The sequence below is a fragment of the Lepidochelys kempii genome, chromosome 1 (genome assembly GCF_965140265.1).
Source record: "Lepidochelys kempii isolate rLepKem1 chromosome 1, rLepKem1.hap2, whole genome shotgun sequence".
Taxonomy (NCBI): Eukaryota; Metazoa; Chordata; order Testudines; family Cheloniidae; genus Lepidochelys; species Lepidochelys kempii.
The window spans coordinates 149,719,204-149,735,212 of record NC_133256.1 but is presented as its reverse complement, the minus strand read 5'-3'; the positions used below and the strand labels follow the sequence as shown (position 1 = coordinate 149,735,212).

Here is a 16,009-nt window from a genome sequence, read left to right as displayed (position 1 = left end):
ACTGGTCAGTTCATAACTCTGAGGTTCTATTGTAAATTCCTTTCCCAATAGTTAACCAATCCCTTTGTCTCCTTTTTCTCTTCATTCCCTTGCCACATTACATATGTTTGTTTCAATCTCATCAACACCTATCCTGTGCCTAGTCTCATGCTTCCTTAACCTGTCCAATCCCTCTTTTCCTACTAGTCTCCAGCTCCCTTTTTCCACCCTGGTGTCACTTGTCTTCTGGGTCGCCTGCTTTTACATTATCTGCCCTGCTCCCAAACACCTCTTCACTATCTCATTGAGGAAGCACCTAGTTCTGTCCCCAAGTTTTGGTACCACTTGCAAATCTTTTCCTCTTGGAGATACAAGCATCCACTTTGTAACAGGTTCCCCCCGGGGTGCCACCTGGAACTGGGGTACACTGACCCACCAGCCCCGGCTGCCTCTCACACTGTGCTGCTGTGACAAGCTGCAAAGCCGTCCAGCCTATACTTTCAACAGCATACATACAGGTAGGGACACACCCAACTGCAGTTACATGCAGGCTCTCTGACCAGCCCCTGCATAGGAAGGCTACAGCTAAGGCAACTCCCAGCTCCCCAGGCGCACACCCCCTCTGGAGTATAAACCCAAAATTATACCATTTTATGCTGCACAGGGAACTGTGCAGCATAAGCTCATAAAGTTTGCCCCCATCCCTCATTGTGGAGAGGAATATGCAACAGCCTTTGCCCCTGAGCTATGATTCCCACATACTTCACTCCAACTCACTGGTTTAGATAAAGCAAAACCAAGTTTATTAACTACAAAAGATAGATTTTAAGTGATAGCGAACAGATCAAAGCAGGTTACCTAGCCAATAAAAAAAAATGCCAACTAAGCTTGATACATGAAATAGATTGGATATGAATTAGCAGATTCTCACACTAAGAGATAATATAAGCAGGCTGCATATTCTTAAGGGGCAAGCTGCACTCACTTTATGGCTTGGAATCCCCACGTGTTTCATTTACAGGCTAGAAATCCCTTTAGCCTTGGTCCAGCACTTCCCCCAGTTCAGTCTTTGTTCCTCAGGTGTTTCCAGGAGTCGTCTTGTGTGGGGAGTGAAGAACACCAGATGATGTCACTACCTGCCTTATATAGCGAAAACCCTTTGTTTCAAAGCTTTGGTTTTCAGACCTGTTTGTGGAAAAAATACTGACATCCCAAGATGGAGTCCAGAATCATGTGGTCTGATCACATGTCCTTGTAGAGTCATAGCAGCCATTACTCACAGGATGTTTGGCGTGTTCTTAGGAAGTCTCATCACCAAGTAGGAGATAAGCTTCTCTTAAGGCCTATTGTTTTTTCCTAATGGCCCATTGCCCTGGATAGGCTCTTCCCCACCCACCATCTAGACTGAAAGCATCTTGTCTTGTGGGCATTACCTAGGTTTAACTACATTTGGAATAAATTGCACAGTCAATATTCATAACTTCAGATACAAAAATAATATATGCATACAAATAGGATAATCATTCAGCAAATAACTTTTCCAATGACCCCTCACATGACTTATCTTGCATAAAATACATCATAATTATGTCCTAATCATATGATAATAATATCACTATGAAGAATATGGGGTGCAGTGCCACACACTCTTCCTTCTCTTATAGTTGCAATGGCCCAAGGCTTACTCCTTCTCCTTTATAGCTGTCTCCCTCAGGCATTCAGGCTCTTCATTGACCCCGGGGTGCCTGAAGAAGCACCTGTAAAAGAGGAGCACAGCCAATGTACATGATCAACCAATGATTTGTGAATTACAGGCAGTAAGCTGGCCAAATCCTACTTCTTGAGTTAGAGGATGTGTGTGGCAACCATGATACTATGTGTTTCTATTTCACTTCATAGAATAGAGCATGTTTTACACTACTGTAAAATGCAGGTCACTATTTCTTCTGATTTGCACAGCAACAGAACAATTATAAGAAGCAAGCTGCAAGTCTTGTTAAGCATATAGTGCCAAATGGCTTATTTAATACTACTAGAGCACCAAGCTATTATTTGTAAAATGCTAATCTGTTACACTCTTCACAAAACTAATATGAGAACAAGCATTCGTCTCCACAATAGAGTCCCATCAGAAATCATTTACATAGCTTAAAATGGATACTAAAGACTACTGAACTGTGACATTCTGATATACTTGAGTTGTGCCTTGAGTTCACAAAAACCTTCCTTGTTTAAATAGGATGCAATTATAGAGCATTAACTTATTCCAAAGAGGCTCTCCAAAGAGGTTCTTTTACTGGTGTAGAAGTAAACTGTCCTAGGAAAAACTCTAATCTTTACTTTTGCACCTTAGATTCAGTTTTTGCTCTCCATTTTGCCTTGGATTAATTACACATTTGTGGACCTGAAATAATGAACTAATATTCCTGTAGTATTTTACAGTAAAACTGTAAGGCCTTTTCTTTGAGGGGATTAACACTGTAGAGCCCATCATACAAAATAAAACAATATAAACAACTCTAAAATCTGTCTTGAATTTGTAAGACCTGGTTAATTTCCTCAATGTATTACCACTGATGACCTGGAAATAATAATAATAAATAATAATTTTAAAAAAGTCACAGTAGGATAACTGAGCTATGTATCCAAGCCTCCTTCAGAACAGCATTGTGCAGGCTTTGGCTTCCTTTTTGCAGAAACAGTAACAATTCCTTTTGTTCTTTTTGGTAAAAAGTGGCATTCTTTCTTCTGTATGCAAGCCTACTTCTAATATATTTTCAAAGGAAGTAATTTCTAGCTGCATAAGCAGAGTCATGACTATAAAACTTCAGTTTTTAATAATTTAGTAATTATGGCCCAGATCCTCAAAAGTAACTAGGTGCCTCCTTCAATTGAAATCAATGGAAGCTAGGTGCCTAAAGATCTTTGAGGAGTTGGGCATACATGTTCAGTAAAATATAAATTCCAGTATGGTGTATAAATGTTCGTGAACTGTAATATTGCTAAAATGTATTTGTCACAGGATGGCAGGTCCCTTTAAGGATAGTGGGTCCAGTTCTCCTCTGACAGAACAGCTAGACCGGATTAGTAGAGCAGGGCAGCATCTGAGAGAGTTCTAAATTGAGGTCCAAGAAAGAGAGCCAAAGACCGGGGCTGGAGAAGGCTGAAGGACCAGGGAGCAGAAGAGGGGTTTGCCTTCTGACCTATCCTGACCAGAGAATAGATGGCCCCAGGAGAATTTTGGGGATCCTCTTCTAGGGAGAAAAGGACTCCATGTAGAAAGACTGGGGAGTTCCTGCTGAAAGACCAGGAATCACTCCAGCTAGAAAGGACTGCAGTGACTACTTGGGAAAAAGAAAGCTAGGACAGAAGAAAGGCCCCAGGACTGAGACCAGAGGTGAATATGGTTTGTGTGGATGGACTGTATTTTGGGACTTTGAAGGCTGTTTGAATTTGGGTGAACATATTTCCCTATGCTGACTATGGGACACCTGGTAAAATTATTCATCTTCAAGCGAGTTCAACAGCAATCAATCAGAACTATGCAGTACAAACGTTTAAATTAACATCAAGTTGACTGAGCCCCTGTTAAGAAGAAATACTGCATAGTTGACTTCTTTTAATTTACCTTCTTATCTTTAAGGCTTTAGGATTCACACAGGAGAGGTCACACACACACACACACACACACACCTCTCTCACACAGGGGCGTGATTGACCGATCCGATCCTCCCTGCCCGGTGCTCTCCACCCTCCATTCCTGACCTGGCCCGCAGGACAGACCCGCCTCTCCTGGTAGCTGGCGCCATGTCTTCCTGAGGCAACATGTGGGAGGGGCCACACAGGGTCACATGCTCCCCTCTCCAGATTTCTGCCAGGGTTCACACCAGAATGTGGCCAGCAGCAGCCTTTTGGTACTGTGTGGGAGGGAAGGGACAGGAGCTGCTTCCAGTCGCAGAGGAGGCGGGGCGGGGATGACCTGGCCCGTGTCTTTGCAGAGCTCATCTCTTCACCCCTTCCCCTGGCTGGCTGGAAGCAGCTTGTCCCTTCCTACCTGCACAGTGTCTAAAGGCAGCTAACACCTCCAGGCTGCTGCTGGCCACTGACATAACTCAGTTGCCTCCTGTCCCCTGGTTATAGCGCGTGCAAGAAGGGGTTAAGCCCTAAGGATGCATTGTGCACCAGGGCCCAGGGAATCTGACTACAGGGGCTTCAGTGCACCCAGACAGAGAGGTGGCTCAGCAGGGGAGGGTTCCCAGGGGAAGGAAGAATCCTCTCACTCCCTGGGGTCGGGGCTTGTACAGGCTGGAAATTGCTTTCCCCCCCCACACGCCACTCCAGAGCTTAGCTGAGGGGTGGACAGGCTTCCCTGTGCCAGTGCGGGGCTTTGGCACATGCAGGGCTAGGCTCTTTCTGGCCAATGCCCTCAGCCGGAGGGTCTTGGGCTTTTCTGGCGTACTATAATAGCCGAAACAGTGGGGGAAGGAAGGAGCCTGCTGGCCAGGCTGCTGGTGAGCTGAGCACTCCGACTGGGGGCTGGTTCTCCGCACAGCGTAAGGAGGGGGACTCGCCTCACCAGAGGGGATATGGAGGAGCAGCGAGGTTGGGGGAGGGGGGGTGAAGGGGCAAAGTACCCCCACATCCTCTGCAATGAAGACCAATGCAAAAGAATAAATTTAGCTTCTCTGCAATGGCCTTGTCTTCCTTGAGTGCTCCTTTGTCATCTAGTGGCCCTACTGCCTGTTTGACTGGCTTCCTGCATCTGATGTACTTAAAAATGTTCATTCTTTTCGTTTGTGTCTTTAGCAAGTTGTTTCTCAAATTCTTTCTTGACCTGCCTTATTATACTTTTACACTTAACATCCTAGAGCTTGTGCTCTTTCCTATTATTCTTACTATGATTTGACTTCCAAGTTTTAACGGATGCCTTTTTGCTTCTACCAGCCTCCGTTATTCTGCTATTTAGCCACTGTGGTTCTCTTGCATCCGATGAAGTGAGCTGTAGCTCACGAAAGCTTATGCTCAAATAAATTGGTTAGTCTCGAAGGTGCCACAAGTCCTCCTTTTCTTTTTGTGGTTCTCTTGGTCCTCTTATTGTCTTTTCTGATATGAGGTATACATTTAGTCTGAGCCTCTATTAGGGTGTGTAAGTGAGTTCGGCCAGGGCTTATCACTCTCTGGAGCGGTGAGGAACCAAACCACCTCGCTACTTCTGTCAGGTGTGTCGGGGAATTAGCCTGCCCAAGCAAAGAGTTCAATAACAAGGCCCAGGCCTTGGGTCAGGGCGGGGCAACAAACAGTCAGTAGCTCAGGCCCTCAGGCAGGGGCTGAGCAAACAGTTCACTAGCAAACCCAGGCTCCTGGCTCCGAGCGGCCTGGGAGAGGGGGAGACTGCCACCTGCGAGATGGGTGGCATGGGGGACTCAGGCCCACCCACTCAACTGCGTCTCAGCCCGGTGCCCTAGCAGTGGCAGAAGACCCGCTGCTATGTCAGTGGGGATCCTGGCCGCAATACGCTGACATTGGCTCTGGCAGCGCTACAGCCAGACTAGGGTCGGCTGCCCCCGGGCTACTTCCTACCTTCCTCTCTAGAGGTACCAGGATCCAGCCGACATCCTCCAAGGGATCACACACCATGAGCTCCTCGGGGTAACTGGTGCACGGTTGGCTTGGCAGCTCCTCAGGGTAACTGGCGAACGGCAAGCTTGGCAGCGTCTCTGGGCTCGGGCTAGCATCAGGCATTGGCTGGCCTGGCCAGTCCTTGGATCGGCCGCCGATCGCTGTGGTCTCCCAGCTGGGAGTTCTGCCACATGTGTCTGGCCTCTCTGGTGGCGGTCTTTCAACTGAGCTCCGGGATTGGGCTTTTATACTTCCTGTCCTGCGCCTTGACCTCTGAGGGGCAGGCTCAGGGTTTGCTGGCTCCGCCTACTTTGGTGTCCAGAGAGGCTCCGGGGTGGCGGGGAACCAGACCGCCTCGCTACAAGGTGTTTTTAAATAGTCCCAGTGCTGCTTGCTCCTTTTAATTTTAATTTGTGACAGCGCCTTTTAATTTCCATCTAATGAGCATCCTCATTTTTGTGTAGTTCCCCTTTTAGAAGTTAAATGTTATCCTTGCTGTTCCAGGAAGCAGCCATCTTATGGTGTCTAGAAATTTTATCTCTGCATCATGCCCTAAGCTGACATTTACCCAGTTAATATGAGGATAGTGGAAATCACCCATTTTTATTGCACTTTCTGCTTTTGTAGCCTCTCCAACCTCCCTTAGTGTTTCACAATCACTGTCACCATCCTGGTTCAAGTGGTCAGTAGGATATTCCTACTGCTCTACTCTTTGTATTCAAGCATGGAAATCATGTCCATAAAGATTCTATGGTGCAGTTTGTTTCATTTGAGTTTTTTACCTTATTTGACTCTATGCTTCCTTTAACATATAATGCCACTCCCCTGCCAGCATAACTTACTTTCATTACTATATATTTTATACCCAGGTATTACTGTGTCCCATTGATTATCCTCATTCCATCAAGTTTCTGTGATGCCTATTATATCAATATCCTCATTTAATGCTAGGCACTCTAGTTCATCTATCTTACTATTTAGTATAAATACCATTGCCATAGCAACAAAAGTTCCCATAAAGATCTTATTCTGAAATGACATTAGGCTTGCTAGTCAGCTTTTTGTTCCCTGGCTAGCTTGACTCTTCTGAGATTCCTGTTTTTTATCTGTCTTCTTGAGTCTCAGGTGACATTTAGTGATTTGCTGCACCTGTGCATGGAGTCTGTTAATCTATCTCATTTATAGAGATAGATCACCTTGTCACAATTCCCCCTACCCCCTGAATCCCCCAAATACTGTAATGTTAACCTTTTCCCTTCATTTAAGTATTATACTCCTTATGAGGCTGAATTGTTTTGTTTTATTATTCAGAATTACTTTAGGATAATGAAAATTAAAGCATTAAAATAGAAAGATATTTATCTTCTAATTCAAAATATTTCTTTACTCATAATGGCCCTGAACCTGCAAACACTTAAGTATGTTTAATTTTACTCAGGGGAGTAGTCCCATTGACCTCATTGTGTCTACTTATGTGAGTGTATTTACACACATGTAAGTGTTTTCAAGACTGAGACCAATATTGTTATATACTGAATGTGAAGTGTGGTACCAAGTTCAGCACTCAGAAGTGCACGTGCAACTAACTTTTGATTTCAGTGGGAGCTGTTCATGCATAACTGAAGATAGAACTCAGTCAATGATATACTGAACATTAGGGTCACTTGGTGCAGATGCAATATATGTAAGTGCGGAGAGAATTGTACTTCAAAACTATTTGAAGCATGATCAGAGGCTCTGAGATCCAAATCTTAATGCAGAATCAGGTATCTTTGAGTTGCTAATTTCAGGTAGTGTGTGCACTTGTAACAAAAGCATTGTCCTTAAACAGAAAGTAGAGGCTTTAGTCTCATAACAGATTTTCTAAATTTCTCTTTAAATAGTTTTTATTCTCAAATATATTTCTTCAAACCTCTCATAAAAGATTTAGAGACTGTGCAGTGCTGTAACTAGGTTGTTGATGATGATCATGTCATTGATTGTGGTGATACATACAGCAGTCTTAGAACTATAAAAGAAAATTGACCACAGACATAATACAAAAATGCAAATTCACACTCAATATTTTTACTAACACAGAATACAGTGCTTCACGGTGAATAAGCTGCTCCTTTACTTGTCACAAAAGCTTTGATGGGCCCAGGCAAGAATAAAATAATAAGTCACTAATCAGAGCCTGTACTGTCTTCTGGTTTTGGAGGCCCCTGAAATCTCTTCTGAGCTCTGAGTGTATTGAGACATCCTTTTAGGCAGTCAACTGGTCAAGGAATGGCATGCCAGTACCGCTCCACTAACTGCAGGCACACTAACCTTAAAAAAGTAGATGTTGCCATCATAGGTGAGTTCCTGCACACAAAGGTCCAGTTTCTGAGCAGTAGCGGAGCAGTACTCTTCACAGCTAAGGAAAAGAGGAAGCACATAATTCTGTGCCCATCTAATCTCGTGGTGCAATTTAAGTGCTTACGTTGTGCTGGCTGCCTATGACCCCAACACCCAAGTGCTAATGGGTGTTGCCAGGCCATAGAGATAGTGTAGCCAAACCTCCCTCCCTTGGCTATGTCCCCTACACTAGCTGGAGGGAGGATAGGTGACACATGAGCTGATATAGTGGTGTTCTCTCATTCAAGGGTAGGATTTACTGGAACTTAGTGTGTGAGTAAGGATATGTGCATACACCCTAATAAGTGTTTGCATGCATGTGCCCATAATCAACATGTAGCAAAACTACCCCATACAATTATTTTTTCATTGCAGTTCAAGTCAGGTAGTCCCCCCAACCATTTTTATTGCTCTTGTATGAATGCCATCTTGTCTGTATTGTTCTGATAAGGTGCCCAGAACTGAGCACTTTTCCGATATAGTCATTGACTTCCCTATCCCATGATGTGATGGGTCTACATTTTATTTTAACTGGATTTAAACTGAAGTGCCTGTCCTGGCTGTTGGAGCTCCTACAACAATGACTATATACAATTAGAAAAATAGAAATGAATCAGAAATGTCCATACAAAACTGCCATAGTATTCACCATTAATAATAATCCTGCCTCTGGGGTTAGTTAAATACAAATATTTTAGCTACAAAGTCTGGGTTTGAGAGGGAGCATTGTTTGGGGTTGGGGTTTTTTTGGTACATAAACAAATTTATGCATTAAAATGAATGGTCTCATTGGCTTTTAGTATCATATCAAGTAATAAAACCACCTGAATGATCACTGAGACTTAAGCCCTTATTATTGTAGCCCTGAGAGGCTACAATTAATTGGCCACTAATTCCAAGTGATTCTTGAAACCTTTTATTTTCTTGAAAAATATTAATCCTAAGAAATGACTGTGCTATCTGACAACCAAAAACAAATAGATCTACCCAGGTCTGTAAACAAATCTGTCTTATTGAACAGGAGTAAATTGTAGTTTACTGTGGCGGTTCAATGACAAGACAGCACAAAGCTTTTAGCAAGCAAACAGGCTGGTCTGCTAACGGGCTTCTGCCTGTCAGCTTTCCACCCTCTCCTTTATTCTTTCTCTCCCCCCGCGTATTACATTCTCCAACAGATAAAAGGAATACACTGGCTTTGTTTAACATTCTTATTTACCAATTTCTATCTACCGCATTCCTTGCTCTCGGGCCTTGAGCCCAGTCCTGGGAGACTTCTCACGGTTCATGTCATCTGGGCGAGATTCCAAGGTACATGCCCTTGAGAGGAGCTGTGTGTGCACAGCTCCTATACAACACTCCGGGTATGCCCTGAATGTTGCCAAGCTCATGAACCCTGTATGAATCCTACATCCCCTCCTTTTTTGTTTATTTGTGCTCGGCCATCTCATGGTAGCCATCAATTTGCTTTTGCAAGCCAATTAACTCCCGGACAGACGAGGTCATAACTCATGGAGCCTGCCAGGGTAGGTCTCGACAAAGCCTTAACAAAAAGGAAGTACATTGCACACGGCAACAGCAAAAAATAAGCTTAAGAAGGTAAAGTGTAATTGGCCGGGCCCCAATTAGCCATGCTAGAGTACTGGGAAGAGAGGTTCACGTAAGCAGCGAGCATCATCTTATTCCCAGTTTCCTCAGGGTGATGACATACTGGAATAAGGCATGTACCTAACAATTCTTCAGCTGCTACAAAATCAGATAAACAAAAGTGGGTAACATTTGCTATTGAAGCCAATCTTTCCCATAGGTTATATGTCATTCGGGCCCGTAACAGAGGAAGCGCCCCCGAACCAACCCCTACAGGAAATAGCAGGCACAAAAGGCATACAATCAATACAGAATTAGCAGTAATTTGGGTGAGAATTGCCACAAACAGCGTCTCAGGAGTCTCTGGCTGTTGGTTTGCTGCCAGTCTTCGTTGAGCTGCGGCGATCAATGCTTTTACTGCTCCCCATGTTACGGGCTGGCTTGGGACGCTACACCTCCTCCGTTTCCGTCCCGCCATTGTCGACCCAGGAGGCACCGTGTTCTCCTCCAAGGTCAGCTGAAACTCCGGTATGGGGTTTGACAGCCCCTGGTGCCACGCCATGCTGTTTCAGTGCCGGTTGCATACACCGAGCCGGAACCCACAACGGTCCTGCAGGGAGAGACACAGCAGCATATCCCCGACCCCAAGTGATTAAAGGTACCGGGCCCAACCATTGCGGATCGGGCAGCTGACAGTAATAGACACGTGGTCTTTCCAGTACCTCGGATTTGTGAAATTGCCGATCCGCGGGGGTCTGCTGATCTGCGTTCAGCGTTAAATTATTTAAAGTAAACAAAAGGATATGCAATTGTTGCTGAATGTCTCCTAAGGTTCGGAGACGCAGCTCCCCTTGTTTTAATTGTTTGTCGAGCAAGGTTTTTAGCATGCGATTTGCACGTTCAACAATGGCTTGGCCCGTGGAATTATAAGGGATCCCGTGTTTGAGACAGACGTCCCATTGGGCACAAAAGGTGGAGAGGGCCGTGGAGCAATAGGCTGGGGCATTATCTGTTTTTATCTGGCTCGAGCGACCCATAACAGCAAAACAGACTAGCAAGTGGTGAATAACTTTGGGCATGGCTTCCCCACGCTGTGGGGTCGCCCAGAGGAATCCCGAATAGGTATCAATGGAAACATGTAAAAACGAATAGGGGCGGAATTGTGGCACGTGAGTGACATCCATTTGCCATAGCTGATTCGCTGCGGTACCTCTGGGGTTAATGGAATAAGAAAAGGTAGGGGCAGCAGCGGCACAGTGGGGGCAGGAACGAACAATAGAACGTGCATGATCAGCAGGAATGTGAAACTGTCAGGCCAAAGCAGAGGCAGACTGATGAAAAAAGGAATGGCTTTCAATGGGGTCAGAAAAAAGGGAATTTACCTGACCACGTAACGCGCGATCAGCGTGCGCATTGCCTTCAGTGAGTAGCCCAGGCAGAGGGGTATGACTGCGAATATGAGCGACAAAATAAGGGAAATTACGAGTGGTGATGAGATACTGTAAGGACAAAAACAGGCGAAGAAGGTCCGCATCGACCTGAGGGGTGATGAGGACAAGGGGTAAATAATCAATTACCTGATAAACATAATGCGTGTCCACGATCAAATTAAAGGGACAATCAGCAAAAAGTTGAAAGGCCAAAATAACAGCAGCTCATTCCAAGGACTAGTGAAGCTCTCCAAGCGCTGTGCATGCAAATATTGTTGTACAAGTGAATGAAGCGCTTTCAGCTTTTCTAGGGGGAGGGGCCACTGGTCAATCCATACGGGCTCTAAGGATTGCCATACCAATGGTAATGCGGATGGCAAGGTGGGTGAGGGAGGATTTTGGGCCATTATATATTAATATCGAGGGTGGTGTCCAGCTTTACAAGTAAGTCACGGCCCCAAATATTTAGGTGGACAGGGAGTACAAAAGGGCGGATTGTAGCAAGGGCATGGCCTCCTGGTTTAGAGACCGTGACCCAAGACAAACTTTGGCGCCCGGGTTTGCTACCCCCGATCCCGCACAACTCTTTAGAAGGAACTGTTGGCCAACCGACCGGCCACTCCGGATCACGAATCACCGTAACGTCAGCTCCAGTGTCCACCAGTCCTGTAAAAGGAACATTATTTAAGAGAAGTGTTAACTGAGGTTTCGAGGGGCGGACCGACATTGTTAGAGCAACAAGTGGAGAGGACATGTTGTGAGACGGCAACTGAGACAGCGTCGATCCAAAGCCGTTCCCACCCCGGGCTCGATCCTCTGCGGCTGGCACCTGATAGGGGACTAAAATCAATTGCGCAATTGACCGTCCACGCGGGAGCGACTGCGGAAGATGGGTCCATACCTGAACCTTAATAACGCCGTTGTAATCGGCGTCAATGACCCCTGGGATGACAAAAAAAACTCTGTTTCCCAGCGTGTGAGCGAGGGAGAACCAGACCCACAAATCCGGCAGGGAGAGGTCCCATCACCTGTGTAGGTATGGCGCAAACCTCCCCCAGCAACTGAAAATCAGCGTCCTCCTGCGTAATCAAATCAAGCCCTGCACTTCTGGCAGTCGCCGCCCTCATGGAATCAATGGATTTTAAGGCAGAGGAACAGTTGTCTGAGTGGGAAACACCCCCGTTTGGCCCTAGGTTCAGGGGGGACCCGTCGTGCGGTTTCCTGACCCGCTACGACACTGATTAGCCCAGTGATAGCCCTTCCGACACTTGGCACACTTCTTTGAGGGGCGGGCGGGCGCCGTCGATGAGCGGCACTCCCGCTGAAAGTGACCCTCCTTACCACAGCGATAACAACGCTTCCCCTCCTTCCCGCTTTTCCGCAGGGCGGCGGCCAGAACCCCAGCTTTATGTGCTTGTGTGCCAATGTTTTGGCACGCCCGCAGCATGTCCGACAGCTCTAGAACGCCAGTGGCTTGTGCCGCCTGGAGAGCATGGCGGCAATCCTCGTTCGCATTTTCAACTGCCATTTTTAACAGGATCTCTTGAGCTGCTGCAGGGCTATCCACCTGTCGGAGGATAGCCTCCTGCAGTCTGTTGGTAAAATCCATAAAGGACTCTGATGCACCCTGACGGATACTGGCAAAACTTTTAGTAGGCTTGCCTGAATCCGGGACCTTCCAGAAGGCATGCTGGGCGCAGGTGGAAATAATGGGGAAGACGGCCTGAGGGAGTTGAGACTGCATCTGAACAGTAGCAAACTGGCCCTCCCCTGCCAAGTGCTCATAAATGATACCTTGCTCTCTATATACCTGGGCTTGGCGTTCCGCCATCTGCCGATACTCACTAAGCCAAATAACATACTGACTGGGCGTCAGCATCATGCGCAACAGCGCCTTCCAATCTTCAGGGATCAGGGTGTACCCAGTACGTAGGCCTTCAATGAGACCACGTACATACGTGCTAGTGAGGCTGAACTCGCGAATCGCTTTCTTTACCTCTCTGATCACCGAGTAAGGCAAACTGACCCAGTTTGCAACCTGGTTGCCCTGGCCATCATCCTGCCAGGTCACTGGACAAACTGAGACCAGATCAGCCAGCTCCTCTGCTGTAATATCTGAGCGAGTCTTCGCTGCGTGAACCATTTGTTGCACCAGTGAAAGCCCCTGAGCAGACGCGGACGACCCCCCAGGGGGCCCCGGAGCATGGGGCCCCACGGGGGGATGGTGATCACACACTGGCTCCGGTGGGGAAGAGGAGGTAAGAGGGGAGGCGGTGGTAATTGAGGCGCTGGGGGGCGAAGCAGGGGGAGGGATGGTTGCAGGAGCGGACGGGGGTGGCGGGATCGGCAGCCCCTCTGTTGGCGCGGGAGAAGGCCTTTCTGAGGCGACACACTGTGTCGCATCGCCGGGAGATGGCTGCAGGAGCGGACAGGAGTGGCGAGATCACCAGCCTGGTGAGGGAGGGCCTGTCCGAGGCGACACGCTGTATCGCGTCGCGGCAGAGGTGCCAGGCATGTAAAGCCTGCACGGGCGCCCGAGGCTCTTTATGCAATGTCTGGCCCAACCGCTCCCAGTCCGCTAGCTTAAGGGTTCCGGCTTCAGGGTACCACGGGCATTGGGCACTCACCTCCTGTAGCAGGAGAGTGAGTTCTCGAGTGGGGCAGTCATGCTGAGCCTTACGCAGCAAATACTGTAGCTCATTGCGGTGTTGCACTTGCAAAGCAGAGAGGGAGCTTCCCATACTTACCACAATGAAAAATACTCACCGGGATCCACGAAGCGGATGAGTGATGCGTCTGAAACCCTTGCCGGGCAAGGTGAGTGCTGAGGGCCCCACGTTTGGGCGCCAGTTGTGGCGGTTCAATGACAAGACAGCACAAAGCTTTTAGCAAGCAAACAGGCTGGTCTGCCAACGGACTTCTGCCTGTCAGCTTTCCACCCTCTCCTTTATTCTTTCTCTCCCCCCGCGCATTACATTCTCCAACAGATAAAAGGAATACACCGGCTTTGTTTAACATTCTTATTTACCAATTTCTATCTACCGCATTCCTTGCTCTCGGGCCTTGAGCCCAGTCCTGGGAGGCTTCCCATGGTTCATGTCATCTGGGTGAGATTCCAAGGTTCATGCCCTTGAGAGGAGCTGTGTGTGCACTGCTCCTACACAACACTCAGGGTGTGCCCTGAATGTTGCCAAGTGCATGAATCCTACAGTTTACAGTAGTAGGCTTAGTCATGTAGGAGCACACATTTTTAACACCCTGAAGTCTTTCAGGTAATATGTTAGCTTTAAAGTATCTTATTGGAATTCATACCTTTATTTAGTGGATATACTCCTGCATTGGCCTCACCATACTCTTTGTCAAGGTTATAATGAGAGCAATATGGGGGCAGAACTCAACTACATGGGAAACTGACAGAAAGTAGCAAGTCGGCCGGCAGAATGAATTGTTTGATTGTGATCTTCACAAATTGTGTTTCAGACCATGTAACACTTCTTAAGAGAATTAAACATGGCAACAGAGGAAATAGAGGATCTAAGTTAGAGACGTATGGGCCTTAAACATCAAAACTTACAGAATTTATTTGTGTAACTGTTTTAGATAGCATGTTAGAGGAATTTGTTTTCATAATAAGGTGGCTTTATCATGATTTTCAAAACATGAAAAAAACTGTGTAGCAATAATTATTGTATGAGGAGTTCTGCCCTAGATGTATGAAAAAACTGTCTAAAAAGTCTGTAAATGGCAAATTACAATATGCATTGGTTGACAAACATCATAGATGATTCAGTGCTGCATTTCTTCTGGTTCAATCTATAGCCCTAGTTTATATAGATCAGATTGACAAGGGATAGAAGACTGATCATTTTCATTCTCAAGTTTTACCAAACCAAGAATACACGTAAGCACTATTTATGTACTTGTGAATTTTAAATGACATCACCACTCTAGCACTTCTCTATTTTTTTATATCTGTACAGAAAGTGAAACCATAAAACTTCTATATGTATCAGGGATGAAATCCTGGCTCCACTGAAGTTAATGGGAACTTTGTGTTGAATTCAGTGGGCCCAACATTCCACCTCAATTGTTTATACGTAACAAGGGCCTGATTGTACAATTTTTAATCACATAAATGCTCCCATTAATGTACCAGGTGATATGAGTCATTGGTGGCTGGTCGCTGTTGTAGCTACAGATCAGTGGAAAACCACTAGCATAAACAGACTTATCTGCCATTTGCACTGATTCAGCTGTTTCACGCTGGGTAAACTGCACCAGTGCAAATAGTAATACCAGTACCAGACCGCCAGTGACTGAAATCTCCAGTGTAAACAAGGCCTAAGTGCTCATCAGTGTAAGGGTTGTATAATCTACCCCCAAATATGGGCAATTGACACCAATATTTTTATTGTAACCAAAACAGATAATATGAATGAATGCAGCTTCATGGGTAAAATATTTCCAAGTTTCAGGAAAAAATGAACTACAGTAGAACTTCAGAGTTATGAACAGCAGAGTTATGAACTGACCAGCCAACCACACAACTCATTTGGAACTGGAAGTACACAATCAGGCAGCAGCAGAGGGGAAAAAAAAACCAAACAAATACAGTACAGTAAAGTGTTAAATGTAAACTACTAAAAAATAAAGGGAAAGCAGTATTTTTCTTCTGCATAGTAAAGTTTTAAAGATGTATTAAGTTGTAAACTTTTGAAAAAACGATCATAACCTTTTGTTCGGAGTTACAAACATTTCAGAGTTACAAACAACCTCTATTCCCAAAGTGTTTGTAACTCTGAGGTTCTACTGTAGTGTTTTCAAGCAATCTACCCAAATGACTAAAGATCTGTGCTCAAATAAGATTCAAGTCTCTGTGCTAGTTAATAATCATCAGAGGATGGTAATTGGTTCACCTTTGGGATCTAGCATTATCTACTTGTATATTTATCTTAAGCAAAACTGATCTCCTGTGCCAATATTTGAGATGGCATTTAGCTAGGGCTTGCTCAGGGTGA

At 45.8% G+C, this 16,009-nt stretch overlaps 1 protein-coding gene and 1 long non-coding RNA gene across 4 annotated transcripts in view; one reads left to right on the top strand and one right to left on the bottom strand.

The window, feature by feature from the left end:
• Positions 1–16,009, top strand: part of CFAP47 (cilia and flagella associated protein 47) — a 636,073-nt gene that overhangs the window by 511,145 nt on the left and 108,919 nt on the right. The window lies entirely within an intron of this gene.
• On the bottom strand, positions 7,458–14,112 carry LOC140916439 (uncharacterized). The gene is made up of 2 exons (XR_012160520.1): positions 13,758–14,112; positions 7,458–10,171 (listed from the first exon to the last, which is right to left on the bottom strand). It is a non-coding gene; the product is annotated as an uncharacterized lncRNA (long non-coding RNA).